The sequence below is a fragment of the Entelurus aequoreus genome, linkage group LG19, assembly GCF_033978785.1.
Source record: "Entelurus aequoreus isolate RoL-2023_Sb linkage group LG19, RoL_Eaeq_v1.1, whole genome shotgun sequence".
NCBI lineage: Eukaryota > Metazoa > Chordata > Actinopteri > Syngnathiformes > Syngnathidae > Entelurus > Entelurus aequoreus.
Window position 1 is genome coordinate 42,594,572 of NC_084749.1, and position 19,663 is coordinate 42,614,234.

General features: G+C 39.6%; 1 protein-coding gene across 1 annotated transcript in view; it reads right to left on the reverse strand.

Annotated features, from left to right (window-relative positions):
• Positions 1-18,699, reverse strand: part of b3galt2 (UDP-Gal:betaGlcNAc beta 1,3-galactosyltransferase, polypeptide 2) — a 52,471-nt gene extending 33,772 nt beyond the window's left edge. The window contains exon 1 of the mRNA XM_062027593.1: positions 18,139-18,699. The gene's annotated coding sequence lies outside the window, so the exon portion shown is untranslated. The remainder of the gene's footprint in view (positions 1-18,138) is intronic.
• Between the last annotated feature and the right edge of the window lie 964 nt (positions 18,700-19,663).

Sequence of the window (19,663 nt, forward strand, 5' to 3'; positions counted from 1 at the left end):
CCTGGGTTCGATCGAACCCTAGGGGTTCGGTGAGTCGGGCTCAGGGGTTCGGCGGAGGTCAAAACACGCCCGACTCATCGTGTAAATAAAAACTTCTCCCTATCGGCGTATTACGGATACGGCAACAGCAGAAGTCAGACTGATTTGCAGGTGTGTAATTTGTTGTGAGTTTATGCACTGTGTTGGTTTTGTTCTTTGAACAAGGTGATGTTCATGCACGGTTCATTTTGTGCACCAGTAATAAAACATGGTAACACTTTAGTATGGGGAACATATTCACCATTAATTAGTTGCTTATTAACATGCAAATTAGTAACATATTGGCTCTTAACTAGTCATTATTAAGTACGTATTAATACCTTATTCGGCATGGCCTTATTATAACCCTAACCCTCTAACCCTGGCCCTAACCCTCTAACTCTAACCCTAACCAAATAACTCTAAATTAAGTCTTTGTTACTTAGAATATGTTCCCCTAGTGTCCAAAAAACTCTAAATTAAGTCTTTGTTACTTAGAATATGTTCCCTATACTAAATTGTTACCAAAAGCATACAACTTTGTCTTGAATTTGAAAAAAAAACAACATTTTGTTTTTCACTAAAGAAGGGTTCGGTGAATGCGCATATGAAACTGGTGGGGTTCGGTACCTCCAACAAGGTTAAGAACCACTGAACTAAGATATTCAATATTCATTGAACCCACTCTCTTAACTCAGAGATCAATCTCTCCTCGAAGGCATATGACAACAGGAAGTGAATTTGATTGACATCACATAAACCACACTATTTTTTTTCATCATTAAAAAAACACTAAAACACTTATATTAAAACGGAAGAGGATAAACATATTTAAACGCTCAAACAAAAATAATATTACTCTTAAGTCGCCACAACATTATTACTACATAGCATATTTCTTAGGGGTGAATGGACGGCTGGAGCAGAACTACAAGAGCTGCAGCTTCGGCAACGGAGGCCCACCATCGTACCCTACTGTTGCAAGTCTTGTGGTTTCTATTTTGTAGTGTGTATATATGCTTATCGGCTCTTGAGGGTTTTTTTTTTCCCGCGCCCAGCCTGAGCTCTCATGGGAGCCCAGTCTAGGATCCAATTTTTTATCACTTATCTGTCTACCCCAAGCATTAATTTTTTCCCACCTGTGTCTTCTCTTGAACGGGTTTGTGCTAAAAATAAAATTCCGTTGTAATTGTGCAATGACAAAATTCCTTCTTTCTTCCACCAAGAATGTATACTGTTTGGCAATTTATTTACTGTATTTAAATTGTTTAAATCAAACTTATTAATATGTGTGCATTAATACATTTTGAGCCCATTCAACAATACCATGATAATAATAACTGTAATTATTTTTGTGACAATAACCGTGATATGAAATGTTGTGTCCTGGGCATGACGTTAAAGTGGATCCGGCAGTGGAGGCTCCTCTATGGGGTCTTGGGGCACTAGGAGGTTAACCCCTTTACTACTGTTACCCCAGGTGGCCCTGGGCAAAGGCCTAGTACCTGACTGCCCCCTAGCCAGGGATACGGTGAAGACTTCAACGGCGGAGCAGGCGGAAGACGGTAGATTTATGAACCACCACAACGGCTGCGATGGCGGAAGAAGCCACCCCCACATCCATGTGGGCCCAGTTATGGGGAAATAACAACCCAAGACCTCAACGGTGGATGATTGCTAACCCTATGGAACGTCACAACGGCTGGGATGGCGGATGAAGGCTGCAGCAGAAAAGGGTCCTCAGTCGTCTTGGACTCCATGCCACTGGACCCTGACCCGGATCTGTCAAGGATCGTGTGGTGACTGTCTGTGCACCAGTCTCCCCACGTTAAACAAAGTCACGCACAGGCATCCTCCATAAAGGGATACCTCCCTACCAGGAGGATCGTCATACTCACTTCGAGAGACCGCCGATGATGATATGAAATGTTCATACTGTCACATCCCTAGTGCCAACCTTAGGTTCTGATTTGGAGAAAAAGTCACTCAATCACTCTCACCCGGTCTGCCTTCTCCCTGGAGGTGTGTCTGGGGTTGTTTAAAAACTGTCAAGCAGCCCAATCGCCAAAGAATCAAGCTCTGCTTTTGAATTTTAAAATACATGTCGGCATTTATATTTACCTTAATGCAGGGATCCTAACGAGGTAAAAAAATGAGGAATTGAAATATGTACGATGAGTGACTCACTCGATGGACAGTTGTGAGTTTGGTCCAGCTGGCCGGGGACGTTTTGCCCAGTTTATTTTGGGTAAGCATTCCATTTATGTCGAAATAACTTGGCTTCAAGTTCCACATTTACACCGTCAAAGTCACGCCAACCTCACTCTCTCGGCTTCCGTTTGCTCAAACGTTTCGTCCTTCCTGCGTGTTTGCTTCTGGTAGCAGTTGTTCATCTTCCGTATATTCAGCTTCAAAAATATATGGTTGTGAATCCTCATTTGTCCAAAAAATAGTCATCTTCGTTGTCTGTTACCAGGTCTGCCATGATTAGAACACACGAGCGTTTGTTTCTGGAAGTAGGAACACACATTTGTAACAAAAATAAATGTGCTGAGGAAAACTGCTTAAAATGACCAAAATACGGTTAATATTATACATATTACATATTGTTATGAACATGTCTGTTACTATATTATATACATATACTTGCAGCGTGTACACAAAACGTTGGAGGGTTTTGAAGTTGTTTTAGAGAGCTTTGAAGGCGACAATGGTGACTCCCATTAGCCGTATCTTCTAAGCGTTTTTATCATCTTTAAAATCCTAAAAAAGAGACATATGTGTTCTTGCATTTCATAATGATTGTGAAGGATTGGCTAAATTACAAAAAAAATTGCAGTTCCCTTTTAAGCATAGCATAGATAAAAAAATAACTTAAGTAAATAAATATAATAAATAAATATTATTCTGTAGAATTTAACAAAATAAAACGTAGAATGCAAAATTTGCATTGACATTTTTAAAACTTGTAAGAATATTTTGTCATCTCCCGAGAAAATATACCGGTGAAACTCAAAATGTTAAAATGATTTAGATTTACAAGGTGAAACTATCATATATATAACACGCAACTCAATATATTTCAAGCCTTCTTTTCAAATAATATTGATGATTACGGCTGACAGCTTATGAAAACCTTGAACTAAAAATCTCAGAAAATATGGTGTCTTCAAAAACTGTAAGCCATGATCATCAACATTATAATAAAGGCTTGACATACAGTATATCTTACTTTTCATGAGTTAATATAAGTTGAATAAATTCACAAGTTGAGTTGCCAACATGAATGGATTTTACACGATATTCAAACTGTACGAGTTTCACCTGTATAATGAAACTATGGAAAATACAATACATTGTCCATTATGGTCTGGCAAAGCAGCATCAACTCAGTAGCAAACCAGACAAATGCAGAGAAACAGGTCAGTGGAAGAAAGTCTGTCCTTTTTCAAAAAAAATAAGTCACATTATTTTTTTTGTGAGTACTTAGATGTGTTAGCACTATAGGGCTGCAGCTAACGATAATTTTACTAAGTGAATCTAATTAGTTTGTTCAATTAATCAATTATTAGATAAAACATACTTTATAGCCCTCAATGCGTACTTTAGGGAAAATACTTCAAATAAACAAAAATGTTCTGCTTGCCATAACCTCCATTCTTTTTTTCCTATATATGCACAGCATCGACATTTAAATTGCACTTTAAACATGTGTGCTTTTTCAAAAATGAAAAATACTAAACAAATCTTAGCCACCACACAGATCAGGGCACCCGCACATCACCGCTCTCATGTGCGCTCTATTGCAGCGGCTGATCGGAAACTATGTCCGCTTAATTGAAGTTCCGGGCACTCCATGAACTCCGGAATGTATCCGTTTTTATTAGTTACACTCACTGAACGATTAACCGAAGCAGCAGAAAATAAATCGATGCCTTTTTCTAATCAAATTAATCGATTAATCTTAGCAGCCCTAGTTGCAGCCCTTATATTGCAAAGAGTAGCTCCAAGTACTCCAAATTTACAAAGCAGCTTCTGCAACTGGACATAAAAAAACTTTTAGAAGGCTTAAAATGAGTCTGAAACATAAAAAAAAAACTTCTGAAAGACAAAAAAGCTGAAGAGGTGTGCTTCACACAATGGGTGACACCTAGACGGGAGAAAAATAATCGAGCCTAGGATTAGAACGTGGACGATCCTGAACCAATGAACAAAAGTCTAAATATCGACTATTTATGTACCTTGAATAAAGTATATAAGCCGCACCAATTCATTTTAGAAGAAAAAATATCGTCCATACACTAGCACGGCCGGACTATAAGCCGCAGACATATACTTTGTAAAATGTGTTTGTGGAGGGGGGCGAGATCGGCGCGCCTCCTGCAGGAATGGGGTGTGTAAGGACCGGCCTCGAGGCACAGCTGGCAGGTGATTGAATTACCCAGCTGGGGCTGATCATCCAATCACCTGCCATGCTTATCAGCAGCAGCCGGACCGACACACTAGAAGGGAGTTGGATTTGCTGGTGAGCAGACGTACACTGAACATTGCCAGAGAGAAGACCAGAAAGATGACGCACCAGAAGGACTGAAAAGTCACGGAGCAGAGACTGAAAAGTTGTGTGCTGTCCTAGCGTGTGTGCGCTGCCAATAAAAGCTATTTATAACACCAGACATCCGGGCTATTGTGAAGATCTGTCTGCATCAGGAGAGCCCACTAGAGAAAGACTTTCACAGAGTTGTTTACACAGAAACATTTTGTAAATGTTTATTTACATACCTTAATTGTTTCCAAACGGTGTCCGTAACACGGCAGTAAAATGGTTGATTAAACCAAACAGAAGTCATCGCATGGACCCAATAGCTGCGGTAGCTACAATTAGCTAAACAGACTGCTTAAACGAATAATTATTTAGCCTAAACCCCGTGTCAGCCACACTAACCCATCGTTTAAGGTTCCTCTCCTTGGATATTTTTTTACACGGGTAAGTGCGTCGTCTATTTCTTGAATCTCCAGCTCTTAGCTCTGTATGGACTCATTGATCGTTTTTAAACGGAGTTCGGAGAGGAAGTGACGTCAGAAAGAATGCGACACAGCCAGCTTTATAACAACCGATTTCCACTCAGAGGTAAACACTTGAAAGATGGAGGCGAATCATCCAGACATGCCCGTCTTTCTCCTTCTTCAACATGTACAGGCGCTTGTAGAAATCCCACATGAATACTTTAAGAGAAGGAAACGCGGGATTGCAGTTATTTCGGACACAACACATCTCAGACGGCAACATAGCATTGTTGAGCCACGGTTTTGGATAAGGCCTGGAAGAACGGCAGCCTGGTGGGATAAGTTTGTTAACGAGTGTGGCACGTCAGCTGTGATTCAAGAAAGTTTGATCATATTACGCCTATACTGGTTCACCTGCACTGGCTTCCTGTACACTTAAGATGTGACTTTAAGGTTTTACTACTTACATATAAAATACTACACGGTCTAGCTCCATCCTATCTTGCTGATTGTATTGTACCATATGTCCCGGCAATAAATCTGTGTTCGAAGAACTCGGCTCATTAGTGATTCCCAGAGCCCAAAAAAAGTCTGCGGGCTATAGAGCGTTTTTCTATTCGGGCTCCAGTACTATGGAATGCCCTCCCGGTAACAGCTAGAGATGCTACCTCAGTAGAAGCATTTAAATCCCATCTTACAACTCATTTGTATACTCTAGCCTTTAAATAGACCCCCTTTTTAGACCATTTGATCTGCGGTTTATTTTATTTTCTGCTCTGCCCCCCTCTCCCTTGTGGAAGGGGGGGGTACAGGTCCGGTGGCCATGGATGAAGTGTCGGCTGTCCAGAGTCGGTACCCGGGGTGGACCGCTCGCCTGTGCATCAGTTGGGGACATCTCTGCGCTGCTGACCCGTCTCCACTCGGGATGGTCTCCTGCTGGCCCCACTATGGACTGGACTCTCACTATTATGTTAGATCCACTATGGACTGGACTCTCACTATTATGTTAGATCCACTATGGACTGGAATTTCACAATATTATGCTAGACCCACTCAACGTCCATTGCATCCGGTCTCCCCTAGAGGAGGGGGGGTCACCCACATCTGCGGTCCTCTCCAAGGTTTCTCATAGTCATTCAGATTGACATCCCACTGGGTTGTGAGTTTTTCCTTGCCGTTATGTGGGCTCTGAACCGAGGATGTCGTTGTGGCTTGTGCAGCCCCTTGAGACACTTGTGAGTTAGGGCTATATAAATAAACATTGATTGATTGATTGATTGATTCTACTTAGCGAAAAACTTTGTCCATTTGTCGAAGGGGAGACAACGGGAATGCGGGCTGCCGTGGATGTGATTAAAAAGGTAGCGTGCACTTTGTATTACTTGGCCGACAAGGCAAGACTCCGGAAAACAACGGACGCATTTGGACGGTCAAAGCAGACTGTATCAGTTATTGTCCGCCATGTATGTCGAGCGATTACTCAACGTCTAGTTTTGTAGCCATGAAGGAGCTGCTAAACGAACAGTCAGTGGTTGCGGTCCTCGAGTACGACCACCAATTTCAGCCTCCAAGCACAGCCAGGATTGCAAGAATGAACAATGAAGGTGGAGGCAAAAGAGTGAGGAGTGTCCTAAACCAGATATCGAGATCCCTAGTGTTACAATATGATTGCTACGTTGATACTCCAGCATATTAATACATGTTGCAGGGGGGGACGTTTAGAGTGAAACACCTAGATTGATTGTTGTAAAATGTTCCTTATCACATTGTTTACTTTCACACGTCCATTAATGATTTGATTCATTTATGATGGCTCAGGTGTGATTCACTACAATAGGGCTGGTCTAACAGCTTCAATGTTTATAAGCCGGATACACTTCCAGGTCAGAGGTGACTGTGATGTAAATGTTGACACACATGTCCTCTCTCAGAAAATGTCACTTTTATGGAGGTCATGTGTCTCATTTCGCTTCTGTTGGCCCGCAAAGCCAAGAAAATCAGCTAACTCTCTCATTGACTCCAATGTTAAATGTCGGCTCTAAAAAACACAAAAAATCACATTTTCCTACTCACTCAAACTCGGCCATTTTTCCATTTATTGGAATCCTGAGAACACCGAAACGTTCCCCAAAGCCTTGAGGCGCTCACGGTCTTTACGAAAAGTCGATATCTCGACTCGTTCGGCATGAAGTTCTTCAACAAAGCCTACATAAAATGCTGTCTTTACCCTGTGAAGCCCCTCCCCTCAGGTACACAACATTGCCAGATAGCATAGCCATTCATCCATATTCTGCTTATCCCAGGTTGGATCGCGGGGGCAGCAGCCTAAGCATTGAAGCTCCATTTGAAAAATCATGTTTTTTTTTTTATTTGCGCTGTTGTCATAAAAGTATGCTAACAGTTAATGTGCGCTAGTGAGAACATTAGCATGCTAACTTTTTCCGCTCATTTTAAACTTGTTTTCTCTAATTCCGCAGCCATACACCTTAGAGTTATATAACTTGGTATTTGACACATGCCACCTGTTGGCATGTTAACGTTAGCACGCTAGTGTGTTAACGTTCCCAGGCTAACTATTTTTTTCTAATTTTACGCTTTTGTCTTTAATTCCACAGCCATACACCTTACAGTCACATAACTTGGTATTAGACACATGCTATATGTTAGCATGCTAACTTTAGCATTCTAGCATGCTAACAATGGCACGCTAACTATTTTAGCTAATTGTACACTATTTTCTCTCAGTCCACAGCCATACACCTTGCAGTCATATAACTTGGTATGTGACACATGCTAACTGACAGCATGCTAACGTTAGCATGCTCATTCTTGTTGGCTAATTTTGCTACTGTTTACCCCACAGTCATACACTGTAACTTGGTATGTGACACTTGTAAACGGTTAGCATGCAAACTTTAGCGTGCTAATATTAGCATGCTAACTTTCTCAGCTTATTTTAATAATAGTTTCTCTACTTCCACAGGCATACACCTTACAGCCATATTACTTGGTATGTAAGACATGCTAACTGTTAACATGCCAACATTAGCAAACCTGCTAAGTGTTTGCATTTTAATGTTAGCTAGCCTAAGGTTTTAGGCTAGCTCTGTAGCTCATTTTGTACGGTTACACCTAAAACTCACAGATTCGGACACTCTGCACCATCTTAAAAGTACGACGACTTCTGGCGACCCCCGGCCAGAAGTCCGGGGCACAGATAGCAGGCCCATCAACATTTCCGAAGGAATTTTGTAGTTTTATCTTCACTGTGGAACTGGCCTTGGCCTTTTATTGTTTCCAAAATGCGAACAATAATCCTATATGATGAAGAGAATTAATTTAAATTACCGTTAAAATAATTTACGGTTAATTTATAAAACATGTATTAATGTTGTCAAAATAATTGTATTTAAGTTATCACAAAACTTTGTGTTTTAATGAGTTCCCAGCGAGAGGACAAAAGCTGTCTTTGAACCTACCAAGAAGAAGGCTTGTAAAACTCCACTGTGTAGGATGGGAAGCAACATGAAGGTGTTCTGTTTCTTTCATGTATTGTATTCAACAGAAATATATTGTTTTGACCAGAGAACTACAAAGTGAAGAGGAAGCAGGACCTGACTCCCCTACAGCGACCTCTTATTTGAACTGTTTTCCGACCTTTTCTGTGAACTGTTTACGACCTTTTCTTTTGAAGTGTTTTGTAATCAAAGGCGATGGCTGTTTACGACCCCCGTCCCTTAGAAACAGCTGTTGCCATGTAATCAGGGAAAGTCCAAATAAAAGAGGACACGTACAATCTTTCGTCAGAGCGTGATGGAGACTGTGCAAGAGTACAGCCCAGATGCGCTCTCCTCAATTGAGCCAAATTTAATTCTGCCTCGGTTGAATTATTTGCTCCTTGTCTTGTTTAATAGATGTCATCAGTGTTTGAACCTGACACATGTAAACCAATTGGAGGAAATAAATGCATTAACAATGCAAAATTAACACAAATCATTTCAACAACATTTTAATATTGTTATAAAATAGGTCTGAGAAGAGTACAGACCTTTGACCAAGGCTAAATAAACCTTAACATATTTGTCTGACTTTCAAAAGCATGACTCATCGGGCAGCAGTGTTGTAGTAGCCTCATGGAGGTGGCAGTGAATGCATATGACAAAGTGGGTGCAAAGTGCTACACACGCAAGCTTATTTCACTGTCTGCACCATCTGCTTGATCTGATGTGTCACTGTTCCACTTGGACCTATATAAGTGGACTCTACATTCCTTGATGCATTCTATATAATTGGTTATTCCTTGAGTTATGCACCACGCTTGTATAATATATTATTTAAATTAGCTCGAATGATTCTGGTAAACAACCTTAGTAACCAAAACATAACCTTGAGCAAATGTAAAATGCTGACTGCTATATTTAACACCAAAACATTGCCTTCATTATACACATTTGTTTGGATTTTTGTCATATACTTATTTATGTCATACAAATTTGTTCTGTCACTGTGAATATATTTAAATACTCCACAAAACATCCAAATAAGCCATATATTTATTTTAGTTTAAAGTCACATAAAATTGACACCATAAATTCCAATTATTGCTGCCGTGTCTGAACCACCATCCATTCATCCATCTTCTTCCGCTTATCCGATGTCGGGTCGCGGGGGCAGCAGCCTAAGCAGAGAAGCCCAGACTTTCCTCTCCCCAACCACTTCGTCCAGCTATTCCCGAGGGATCCTGAGGCATTCCCAGGCCAGCCGGGAGACATAGTCTACCCAACGTGTCCTGGGTCTTCCCCGTGGCCTCCTACCGGTCGGTCGTGCCCTAAACACCTCCCGAGGGAGGCGTTCGGGTGGCATCCTCACCAGATGCCCAAACCACCTCATCTGGCTCCTCTCGATGTGGAGGAACAGCGGTTTTACTTTGAGCTCCCCCCGGATGGCAGAGCTTCTCACCCTATCTCTACGGGAGAGCCCCGCCACCCGGTGGAGGAAACTCATTTCGGTCCCTTGTACCCGTGATCTTGTCCTTTCGGTCATAACCCAAAGCTCATGACCATAGGTGAGGATGGGAACGTAGATCGACCGGTAAATTGAGAGCTTTGCCTTCCGGCTCAGCTCCTTCTTCACCACAACGGATCGATACGGCGTCTGCACCGATCCGCCTGTCGATCTCACGATCCACTCTTCCCTCACTCGTGAACAAGACTCCGAGGTACTTGAACTCCTCCACTTGGGGCAGGGTCTCCTCCCCAACCCGGAGATGGCACTCCACCCTTTTCCGGGCGAGAACCATGGACTCTGACTTGGCTTCACACTCGGCTGCGAACCGATCCAGTGAGAGCTGAAGATCCTGGCCAGATGAAGCCATCAGGACCACATCATCTGCAAAAAGCAGAGACCTAATCCTGCAGCCACGAAACCAGATCCCTTCAACACCCTGACTGCGCCTAGAAATTCTGTCCATAAAAGTTATGAACAGAATCGGTGACAAAGGGCAGCCTTGGCGGAGTCCAACCCTCACTGGAAACGGGTCCGACTTACTGCCGGCAATGCGGACCAAGCTCTGACACTGATCATACAGGGAGCGTACCGCCACAATCAGACAGTCCGATACCCCATACTCTCTGAGCACTCCCCACAGGACTTCCCGAGGGACACGGTCAAATGCCTTCTCCAAGTCCACAAAACACATGTAGACTGGTTGGGCAAACTCCCATGCACCCTCCAGGACCCTGCCGAGAGTAGAGAGCTGGTCCACAGTTCCACGACCAGGACGAAAACCACACTGTTCCTCCTGAATCCGAGGTTCGACTATCCGGCGTAGCCTCCTCTCCAGTACACCTGAATAGACCTATTTGAACATAATTAAAACACCAAATTTTTGTTTTTGTCTTTGCTGCCATGAATTGCAGATTCTACACAAAGGATTGATCAGCAGGCTGTAAATTAACTGACAGCTCAGGTCACGCTTGCTGAAGGTTGGTAAATATACGGCTGTTATTTCCTTCCAATCATTGAGAGGGAGTGTTCCCCTTTTTTTCTTCATTGTGCTGCCGTCAACTTTTACCAAGACTTCTAATAACGGCTTTACTTAAAGAATAAAATAAATGTCAGTTCAGAGATGACAACAAAAACAGTTAATATAGTCACGGTGTTTTTTTTTCATGTATTTTTGTTCTCTCGCTCTTTTTTTCTACCTCGGCTGTTGGCAGCTATTCCTATGCATGCGTCGCTGCCAAATATCTCACAGAGCCCAGGGAAACTCCTTGGCCTTTCCTCTTGGCACAGCTTTTGTGTGTTTTTCCCCCTGAACTTGATCATTTGCAAATTAATACAGAGGATATATGGGGATAATGATTGCAACCTCAAGACCTCCCAGCCAGCTCTGCCTGATTTTAAAACAAACTTCTCAGGGATAACAAGTAAATAGCTTTTGTTCTGAACTTCATTTGGCGTCAAAATGTCTACACAAATATACAGTCGCGTCCATCTGCCTGACTGCTAGCTCCATTTATTTTTTTGGAGACACTGATGGGTGTTTTGGTATGTCTAATCTAGGGCTGCAACTAACGATTAATTTGATAATCGATTAATCTCTCGATTAGTACTTCGATTAATAATCGGATAAAAGAGACAAACTACATTTCTATGCTATCCAGTATTTTATTGAAAAAAAACAGCATACTGGCACCTTACTTATTTTGATTATTGCTTCTCAGCTGTTTGTAAATGTTGCAGTTTATAAATAAAGGTTAATTAAAAAAAAAAAAAAAAAAAAATATATATATATATATATATATATATATTTTTTTTTTTATTTATAAAAAAAAAAAAACTCTGCGCATGCGCATAGCATAGATCCAACGAATCGATGACTAAATTAATCGGCAACTATTTTAATAATCGATTTCAATCGATTTAATCGATTAGTTGTTGCAGCCCTAGTCTGATCCCTTAAAAAGAATAATGTTTCTGAATGTGCAAACCCAAGTTACTCCAAGCTGTTTGAAGAATGGTAAAAAATAGGAGTGGGCAAATATAACAATATCAATACAGATCTGAATAGACACGTAATCGTTTTCAATAAAAAATGTGTTCGATAAAACGTTTGAGACTTTAAAGGGGATTTTAAAACCTGCGAAACAGGCTTTTAGGGATGATATAGCCCCTGTGTTTTTTCCTGACCGAACGTGTATATATATATATATATACATATATATATATATATATATATATACATATATATATATACATATATATATATATATATATATATATATATATATATATATATATATATATATATATATATATATATATATATATATATATAATTTCTATATTTTTCGTACTTTTCTAAAGAAAGGGGACCACAAAAAAAATGCATTATTGGCTTTATTTTAACAAAAAATCTTAAAGTACATTAAACATATGTTTCTTATTGCAATTAAGTCCTTAAATAAAATAGTGAACATACAAGACAACTTGTCTTTTATTAGTAATTAAACAAACAAAGACTCCTTAGTAGTCTGCTGACATATGCAGTAACATATTGTGTCATTTATCATTCTATTATTTTGTCAACATTATAAAGGACAAGTGGTAGAAAATGGATTATTAATCTACTTGTTCATTTACTGTTAATATCTGCTTACTTTCTCTTTTAACATGTTCTGTCCACACCTTTGTGAAAATGTAATAATCACTTATTCTTCTGTTGTTTGATACTTTACATTCGTTTTGGATGATACCACAAATTTAGGTATCGATGCGATACCAAGTAGTTGGTCATATTCAAAGTCCTGATGTATCCAGGGACACATTTCCTTAATTTATAAACAGCTGCCCCCATACAACCCTACTATATATATATATATATATATATATATATATATATATATATATATATATATATATATATATATATATATATATACACAGTGGGGCAAAAAAGTATTTAGTCAGCCACCCATTGACAGTCAATGGGTGGCTGACTAAATACTTTTTTGCCCCACTGTATATATAATATAGAAACCGGAAAGAATGAAGCATGGAACAGGAATTGATCAGTATGCAAAGGGAGGGAAACAACCAATCGCGTAACAGTACTAACTATTAAGTTTGCGCCATCTTGCTGTTTTGCTGGTGATTCTCTGCATGGTATGAGAAAGGATATTAAAAACGTGCGATGCAGAAAGCAAATAAATTGTTGATAAAACACAAAAAGTCACCTATAGCCGTTTTTTTCTCTCGTTTTTTTTCAAATGGACAGTAATAACAAAATCAAATATATCAAAATGTGCTACTTTAAAATAACAATTTGGTCCAATAATAGTTACATAATAATCACTGCATAACATAATTCATTTTTATACATAAATAACAATAACAGACTGAACTAAATGTTGCACAAACCACGTGATTTTCAGGCAGCAGACCTGCAAAAAATAGTTGTACTCTTACAATTTCACACTAATTTGTTACACTTTATTCAGCATTTCTTACATATTTCTTTTTTTTGCACCTTCATTTAAAAAGATTATCGTTATGTGTTCATTTTTTATTTAAAAAATGTGTTAACATTGATTGTTTCAGTGTTCTCCATGGTTGTGTTGACATTTCCTTTCCTTTTTGCCTTGATAGCTGAGGGGACTATAATCAGACCAAGGTTACATTTTAAATAAAAATGTTAACATTTAATGTTATTTCTCCTGGTCCATATTTTGTCATAGGTCATAAAAAATGTCAATAAATTGCTTGGCCAATATTAAAAACTTATATTGTGATACAGTTTTCAGCCATCTCAACCAGCCTTAATACAAATGTCCAATTTTGTAAATGAACAAGGAAGTCGCTAGTAATACTACTACAAAGTAAAATACAAGTCGCCGCCATACACCTTAAAAATTAGTGGGGTTTTTTTACGTGAAAATAAACTAATATAATATATGAATGTAATATATTTGGGAGTGTTCTAATGTTTTTATGGCTGTTACGTAGAGGAGGCGTGGATCAACATCAGCTTTATTTGTCAACTCACATGTAAGCAAATGCGCCACTGCGTCAATTACGGTCCTTCAATCTCTATTTCTTCGGAATCAAAATATATATTTGTATATTACAAAACCCAAAACCAGTGAAGTTGGCACGTTGTGTAATTCTTAAATAAAAACAGAATACAATGATTTCTTTTCAACTTATATTCAATTGAATAGACTGCAAAGACAAGATATTTAATGTTCGAACAAATGCAAATAATCATTAACTTAGAATTTGATGGCAGCAACACATTGCAAAAACGTTGGCACAGGGGCATTTTTACCACTGCGTTACATGGCCTTTCCTTTTAACAACACTCAGTAAACGTTTGGGAACTGAGGAGACACATTTTTGAAGCTTCTCAGGTGGAATTCTTTCCCATTCTTGCTTGATGTGCAGCTTAATTTGTTCAACAGTCCGGGGGTCTCCTCTGTGGTATTTTAGGCTTCATAATGCGCCACACATGTTCAATGGGAGACAGGTCTGGACTACAGGCAGGCCAGTCTAGTACCCGCACTCTTTTACTATGAAGTCACGCTGTTGTAACACGTGGCTTGGCATTGTCTTGCTGAAATAAGCAGGGGCGTCCATGGTAACGTCGCTTGGATGGCAACATATGTTGCTCCAAAACCTGTATGTACCTTTCAGCATTAATGGCGCCTTCACAGATGTGTAAGTTACCCATGCCTCGGGCACTAAATGCTGGCTTTTGAACTTTGCGCTTTTAACAATCCGGATGGTTCTTTTCCTCTTTGGTCCGGAGGACACAACGTCCACAGTTTCCGAAAACAATTTGAAATGTGGACTCGTCAGACCACAAAACACTTTTTCACTTTGCATCAGTCCATCTTAGATGAGTTTGGGCCCAGCGAAGCCGGCGGCGTTTCTGGGTGCTGTTGATAAATGGCTTTCGCTTTGCATAGTAGAGTTTTAACTTGCACTTACAGATGTAGCGACCAACTGTAGTTACTGACAGTGGTTTTCTGCAGTGTTCCTGAGCCCATGTGGTGATATCCTTTACACACTGTAGTCGCTTTTTGATGCAGTACCGCTTGAGGGATCGAAGGTCCGTAATATCATCGCTTACGTGCAGTGATTTCTCTAGTTCCTCTGAACCTTTTGATGATATTACAGACCGTAGATGGTGAAATCCCTAAATTCCTTGCAATAGCTCGTCGAGAAATGTTGTTCTTAAACTGTTTGACAGTATGCGGCAAAAGTGTTGCTACAAAAAGTAGCAGCACTACTAATTTGTAGCATCATTTGAAAAGTCACCCACTAGAGAATAAGGAGTGCTTGAAACTCCGCATGTCAACATCTCGGTCGGTGCCACACCAACAAAATGCCTAGGCAACAAGCACTGACCCCAATTGAACCTGGCGTCTTCCATTTCCACATCAACACCTTTTAAAAAAAAAAGTCAAAAACAGGAAATAACGTCCGCAGGAACCAACCACATACACTATTTGATTTCCTATTATGCAGCCAATTTTTATTTGACACTTTTAGATATATCTTGTGTGACATCATGCACAAAAGTGCACTTTATTAGTTTTAAATTATTGTAGTGGCGTTCTGTACAAAAAGTGCACTTTAATTTAGTGTTGTTTTGAAATGTCATCTTAGTGACATCATGCACAAAAGTGCACTCATAGCTTGTTTTAAAATCTCTCTGACAATCTTGCACTTTCTGTTTTGGTCTTGACTTCTGTATGATGAGATTATCGCAGATTTTCAAGATGCAACCTTTTAATCAAATTTGAATAATAGGATATTGAGACTGATTTGGTGGATTTAAGGATTCCTTTTTTATTCATAAATGAAATTGTAAATGGGTATTTGGTGTAGGGATGTCCGATAATGGCTTTTTTGTCGATATACGATATTCCGATATTGTCCAACTCTAATTACCGATACCGGTATCAACCAATACCGATATATACAGTTGTGGAATTAACACATTATTGTGCCTAATTTAGACAACCAGGTATGGTGAAGATAAGGTCCTTTTTTAAAAAATTAATAAAATAAAATAAGATCAAATAAATAAATAAAAAATTCTTGAATAAAAAAAGAAAGTCAAACAATATAAAAACAGTTACATAGAAACTAGTAATTAATTAAAATGAGTAAAATTAACTGTTGAAGGTTAGTACTATTAGTGGACCAGCAGCACGCACAATCATGTGTGCTTACGGACTGTATCCCTTGCAGACTGTATTGATATATATTGATATATAATGTAGGAACCAGAATATTAATAACAGAAATAAACAACCCTTTTGTGTGAAAGAGTGTGAATGAGTGTAAATGGGGGAGGGAGTTTTTTTTGGGTTGGTGCACTAATTGTAAGTGTATCTAGTGTTTTTTATGTTGATTTAATTAAAAAAAAAAACAATAAAAAAAAAAAACGATACCGATAATAAAAAAAACGATACCGCTAATTTCCGATATTACATTTTAAAGCATTCATCGACATCCCTAATTTGGTGGGTAGATTTTGAAATGTATTGTATAGTCTTTTGTATATTATATTATGATGTATATTTTAACTGTGGGTCCCTGTCCATAAGCTGTGTGCTTTGCAGAACGGACTCTGATATTAACAAAAGAAACAATAATGGAATTAGGGCTGGGCGATATCGCGGGGTTGTCTCTGTGCGATGTAGACAATGACTCTATCGTGAGTATTCGAGTATACAGTACGTTCTCACGCAGTTGCTTTTAGCTGCGGGCATTAGACCACAGGCTTTTCTCACTCTTTCTTGTCTCTCCTTCTCACAGAGACATAAAACAAGCGCACAATACGTCACATACTGTCGCGCGTGCAACGTCATACGCCCTCGCGGAGCAGAGAGGTAAAGTTAGCTGTGGCAAGTGATGCAAGTGGTAATATGAGAGAAAGAAGGTGCAGATCTGGTAACAAATGGAGGATTAATGAATTCCCAAGAAAAACAGCACGGGGTCCATCGTCTGGCGGGTGGTTTGGCTTCAAGCGGGAAGATGTCGAACAGACAACTGTGATATGTCAAGTATGCGGCAAAAGCGTTGGTACAAAAAGAAGCGGCACTACTAATTTGTAGCATCATTTGAAAAGTCACCCGCTAGAGAATAAGGAGTGCTTGAAAGTAGGCATGTCAACATCTCGGTCGGAGCCACACCAACAAAATGCCGAAGCAACCAGCACTGACCCAATTTCCAGATCAACACCGTATGAAAAAAATAGTCAAAAACAGGAGATAACGTCCGCAGGAACCTACCACATAGCGAAGGACATACACTATTTGATTTCCTATTATGCAGCTCATTTTTATTCGACACTTATTGAAATATCTTGTGTGACATCATGCACAAAAGTGCACTTTATTCGCTTTAAACTATTGCAGTGGCGTTCTGTGCAAAAAGTGCACTTTAATTTAGTGTTGTTTTGATATGTCACCTTAGTGACATCATGCACTAAAGTGCACTCATAGCTTGCTTTAAAATGTCTCTGACAATCTTTGCACTTTCTGTTTTGGAATGTTTGTGCCACTGTTTAATAAATACGGTTTGGGCAAATTGACTTAGTTGTGAGTTCCCTCTTTGCATGAAAGTTTAAAATGAGCGTATATTAATGCAGTATGAAGAAGAATGTTTTAATGTTAGACACATAGAATTATCATACTGCTGTGATTAAGCTTGATCAAGTGTTCATTCAAGGCTAAGGCAAAATATCGAGATGTATACCGTGCATCGTGACATGGCCTAAACATATCGAGATATTAATAAAAGGCCATATCAAATGGAATAAAAAACTATGTTTGTCTTTAAATAAATTAAATAATAATAATAATAATAATAATACTGAAAAGAAATGGCAACCACTCAAAACTGCAATGGTGCTTGAACACTTGCATTAAGTAGTTTAGGGGCAGCATTAAGTGTTTGATGGAAGGATCCAAAGGTTCACAATGTGGTAGTGATAGTTGTCAAGTGGAAGGTGCAAGTGTGAAGGAGACAGGAGTGGGTGTGGAAGTGTAAATGGTAAATGAGGATGTGGAGGATCCAGGGGCACATGCAGTGGTGCCTTACCTCCTATGTCTTGTGTTGCCGCTGCCTTTAAGTCCACATCACCGCGCCATCCTGTAACCGAAAACGTTTTATGTTGTCTCCTCTAATCACACCTTCCTGGTCCTGGTCCTCCCCACGGCTCTTCAACCCTGCGGGTTTTTTTTTTGTTTTTTTTAGTGCTCCCCTTTGCTGCAACTGCTCCTCCCTCTCCCGGTAACACACCGCAGCTTCTTGATAAATGAGCTCCTTTCCTTACTGTTTCCTGTTTTTTTTTATCCAAGTTGCTCTTTCCAGGGGCTTTGCGTTATAATAAGAAAAATAAAATAAAATAAAAAAAACTCAGCCACAGCGGACCCCGACCACAGCTCGAAGGGGAAACCGGGGGACGATGCTCGGCTGGCGGGTGTACAGTCGCACGCAGTGAGGGCGATGGAGGGAAAAAACAATACAATGGCCACTAAATATAGCCACCTACAATGCTTTGTTTCGGGGTAAAAACAGTATCTCCCGCTTCATTCTTTGCCTGGATACCGCTCTCCCCGCCGTCCGGTTTTTCGTACGCGGGCAAGGAAGCCTCTCGCCGGGCGAACTGACGGAACTCTCGCACGTCACCGCATTCTTTTTAGCCGAGCGTCTCACGTGACCTAGTTAGACGCTCGCGTTGCGTTCACGGGCTATAGGAAAACGCGGTGTTCGTTGCACGAATAGGCGCCATCAGTTTAAAGGGGAACTGCACTTAAAAAAAATACAAAATAAAATAAAAATGCCTATCGTTCACAATCCGCGTGTAAGACAAGCGCGTGTACATGTTTCTTGTTTCCAATACGTTCTAGCTAGTAAACAAATGAGAGCAACATTTTTCTTTACAATTAAAGTTAAAGTCATACTTGCCAACCTTGAGACCTCCGATTTCGTAAGGTTGGGCATGGGGGGCGTGGTCGGGAGTGGGGCGGGGTTGTGGTTGGGGGCGGGGGGCATGGTTGGGGCGTGGTTAAGAGGGGAGGAGTATATCTACAGCTAGAATTCACCAAGTCATATATATATATAATATATATATATATATATATATATATATATATATATATATATATATATATATATATATATATATATATATATATATATATATATATCATACTTGCCAACCTTGAGACCTCCGATTCCGGAAGGTGGGGTGGGGCGTGGTCGGGGGCGTGGCGGGGGTGTGGTTGGTGGCGGGGGCGTGGTTAAGAGGGGAGGAGTATATTTACAGCTAGAATTCACCAACTCGAGTATTTCATATATATTTCATATGTGTATATATATATATATATACAGTATATATATATATATATATAATAATAATAATACCTGAGATTTATATAGCGCTTTTCTAAGTACCCAAAGTCGCTTTACATGTTAAAAACCCATCATTCATTCACACCTGGTGGTGGTAAGCTACTTTCATAGCCACAGCTGCCCTGGGGTATGTACTGTATATATATATATATATATATATATATATATATATATATATATATATATATTATATATATATATATATATA